The sequence below is a fragment of the Myotis davidii genome, unplaced genomic scaffold (assembly GCF_000327345.1).
Source record: "Myotis davidii unplaced genomic scaffold, ASM32734v1 scaffold4865, whole genome shotgun sequence".
NCBI classification, from domain to species: Eukaryota; Metazoa; Chordata; class Mammalia; order Chiroptera; family Vespertilionidae; genus Myotis; species Myotis davidii.
Window position 1 is genome coordinate 5,657 of NW_006296219.1, and position 4,193 is coordinate 9,849.

Sequence of the window (4,193 nt, forward strand, 5' to 3'; positions counted from 1 at the left end):
TAATTCAATAAATGTGAATGTTCCTATATTTATAAATCAAAATAGTATAATAATGTCAATTTCAGTTGAACTTAATTGATTTTCTTAATAGATTTTAAGGGCATTTGGGGTTTTGTTGTTGGCCCCACCACTCGTACTTACTCTCTTGTCACACACACACACACATATATATATATATCCTATCTAATAATAGACAAACAGGGTAATTGACTGTACTTTCACTATGCCTCCCATTGGCTAATCAGCGTGATATGCAAATTAACCACCAACAACTATGGTGGTTAATTTGCATACATAGGTGCCCAGTGGCTATTGGCTATCGGAGCCTGCAATCAGAGCTGAGAGGTCCCCTGCCCAGGCCTGACCCCTCAGTCAGAGGTATTAGGCCTGTGCAGCAGGGGTGGGCAAACTTTTTGACTCAAGGGCCACAATGGGTTCTTAAACTGGACTGGAGGGCTGGAACAAAAGCATGGATGGAGTATTTGTGTGAACTAATATAAATTCAAAGTAAACATCATTACATAAAAGGGTACAGTCTTTTTTTTTTTTTTTTAGTTTTATTCATTTCAAACGGGCCGGGTCCAGCCTGCGGGCCATAGTTTACCCACGGCTGCTGTGCAGGCTCAGAGCCAGCAATTGCAGGGAGCAGGGGCCGAGTTGGCGATCGTGGGCAGGGGCAGAGCAGGAGATCTGGGAGAGCTGGGGGTCTCCTTCCCAGGCCTAATGCCTGGGCCTCAGGTGTTAGGCCTGGGCAGGGGCGGAGCAGGAGATCACGGAGAGCTGGGGGTCCTCTGCCCAGGCCTAATGCCTTGGTGAGAGGAATTAGGCCTGGGCAGAGTGGAGCCAGCGATAGCGGGGATCAGGGGCAGAGTCGGCGATCGTGGGGAGCTGGGGGTCCCCTGCCCAGGCCTAATGCCTCGGCCACAGGTGTTAGGCCTGGGCAGGGGTGGAGCAGGAGATCACAGAGAGCTGTGGGTCCCCTGCCCAGGCCTAATGCCTTGGTCAGAGGAGTTAGGTCTGGGCAGGCGCGGTGCCAGAGATTGTGGGAGCTGGGGATCCTCTGTCCAGGCCTAATGTCTTGGCCACAGGCGTTAGGCCTGGGCAGGGGCGTAGCAGGAGATCGCAGAGAGCTCTGGGTCCCCTGTCCAGGCCTAATGCCTCGGTGAGAGGAATTAGGCCTGGGCAAGGGCAGAGCCAGCAATCGCAGGGATTAGGAGCTGAGTTGGCAATCGTGGGGCATTAGGCCTGGGCAGGGGAGGAGCCAGCAATCACGGGGAGCAGGAGCAGAGTCAGCGATCGTGGGGAACTGGGGGGTCCCCTGCCCAGGCCTAACGCCTGGGTCAGAGGCGTTAGGCCTGGGCAGGGGTGTAGCTGGAGATTGCAGAGAGCTTTGGGTCCCCTGCCCAGGCCTAAAGCCTTGGCCAGAGGCATTAGGCCTGGGTAGGGGCGGAGCCAACAATGGTGGGAAGCTGGGGGTCCCCTGCCCAGGCCTAATGCCTTTGCCAGTGGCGTTAGGCCTGGGCAGGGGAGGAGTTGCGATTGCGGGGAGCAGGGGTCCCCTTCCCATGGCATTAGGCCTGGGCAGGGGCGGAGCAGGAGATCGCGGAGAGTTGGGGGTCCCCTGCCCAGGCAAAATGCCCCGGCCAGAGGCCTGGGCAGGGGTCAAGCCGGCAATTGGTGTGAACTACAGAGGAAACAGCTTTTCTGACTGCTCATTGGCTTAGCTCCCTGTATGCCACTGGTAATAGTTTTAGTAACTTGGGATATAAGAATCCAAATAGGTGATCTAGGGTTTTTTACCACACTCCTGGAGAAAAAAAAGGAAGGTCCGCTGCTGGAGGGTTAAGAAATGTCATATCCTATGAAATACACATCTGTAAAATGCCTAAAGAAAGTTGGCATTTTTTCATGGTGAAGGGACTGGACTCTGTGTTGATGAAAACACCTTGGTGGCTGTGGTGACTGGCAGTGGCTGCAACAGCGGGGGGATGGGGCTGGGGCCTTCCCTTGATCAGCTCAGTCGCCTCCCACAAAGGGAGGCCCGGCTGTGGCTTAGGCCCGCTCCCCCAGGGGAGCAGGAAGCAGGGAGTAGGACATCCCCTGAGGGCTCCCAGTATGTGATAGGAGCAAGCTGGGCTGAGGGACATGCCCCCTCCAGTGCACAAATTTTTGTGCACTGGGCCTCTAATATATATATATGGTAAAAAGCTGCTTTGTGTGAGTATGAAAGTGAATCAGCAATCTTTTCTATCAAAGAAAGGAGCTCCTCCCCATCTTAGGCCCACCATTCTGATATGACCTTCAGGTTCTCAGGGGGCCAGCATCTTAGGCTCTGCCTTACCCCTCCCCTTGCTCTGAATGAGTCAATCATACATTAATGTGAACCCGAGATCTGAGGTCTGACTAATCAAGGCAGAGTCAGAGTGAGGAGCAGGGCAGACCATGATTTTCAGCCAGCAACTGCATCATTCTGCAGAAGTAAATTTGCCTTGCCAATCCAGTTTCAAATGTTTGTCTCATTTCCATGCCACCATTGATTAGCATTTCTAACTTGAGTGAGCTAGAAAAGGGATCTCTAGGCTGATTTGGGGAACCATTAGGGAAGCTTTGGTTTTGCAAGGCTGATTTCACCTTAAAAGCCCTCAGAAGCCCTCAAAAGTCTTCAGTTCAGGGTCAGAGAACTATTCTTTCTAAAAAACAATGCAGCTAAATCAATAGGATAACAACCCAAATTAATGGATTAAATGAACTGTATATTTATCCATATAAAGTCTACTTCAAATTGTAGTCTTTTATAAAAAATCACTAGAGGCCTGTTGCATGAAAAGATTCATGCAATAGGCCTTCCCTTCCCCTGGCTGCCGGCACTGGTTTTCCTCCGGCACCGGGACCCAGGCCTTTGCTCCGGCTGGAGCAGCCTTCAGTCTTGGCTGCTCTGGCCGGAGCCGCCTTCAAGCCTTCGCAGCTCCGGCCAGAGCCACCTCAGTCTTTGCTCCACCACTTCATGCCTACATATGCAAATTAACTGCCATCGTTGTTGGCGGTTAATTTTCATATCACACTGATTAGCCAATGGGAGGCGTAGCAAAGGTATGGTCAATTACCATGTTTGTCTATTATTAGAGAGGATATTATAAAACAAGATACAAAGAGTTATGTTTTCTGAATTTCATTATAAACCTAGCTTCAAAATTCACATAGATGTTCTAACAAGTATTTGATCATCTTTTAAGGAATCCTATATAATAAAAGGCTAATGTGCAAATTGTCCCCATGGGCAGGAGTTCGACCAACTGGGACTTAGACATGCGCTGACCACCAGGGGGCGGAGTGGAACATGGTGGGCATCAGTGACACAGCACTGGCAGCAGGTGGCAGTGGAGGTGCTGCTGGCCCCAATGGGCCCCAACGAGAGTGGGACCACAGTGGGATGATGGAGCAGGTGAGCAGGCAGCACCAGGCCAAGGTGGGTGTGAGCAAGGGCCCTGATTGCCCCACCGGTTGCCCCGAGATCAGCCCTGATCACCGGCCAGGCCTAAGAACCCTACCCGTGTGCAAATTTCATGCACCGGGCCTCTTAAAAAGTGTACTAAATGTCTCTGCATCTTCATCTTCAATGCAGAATAAGGAACAACATAGACTTGGAAGATAGTGGGCTTAATACAAAATGAAGGCGATGTTGACAAAAGTCAAGAAGCACCTACTCGAGTATTACCTACAACAATCTAGGCTTAACTACAACAAGACTGTGCATAAAGACCACTAGGGGTTGCACCAAGGAAGCATAAAAAATGCGGAGACAAAGAAACAGGACGCAGATGTCAGAAATGGAAGATATAGAGCTCAAAACCACACTTTTAAGGTCATTCAATAATTTTCTAAAAACAGCCAAAAAATGTAGTGAGGTCTTCAAGAAGTCTAATGAGACCCTCGATGTTGAGATAAAGAACCAACTAGAAATTAAGCATACACTGACTGAAATAACGAATATTATAAAGACACCCAACAGCAGACCAGAGGACCACAAGAATCAAGGCAAATATTTGAAATGCGAAGAAGCAAAAAACACCCTACCAGCAAAGCAAAATGAAAAAAGAATCCGAAAATACGAAGATAGTGTAAAGAGCCTCTGGGACAGCTTCAAGCATACCAACATCAGAATTATAGGGGTGCCAGAAGATGAGAGAGAGCAA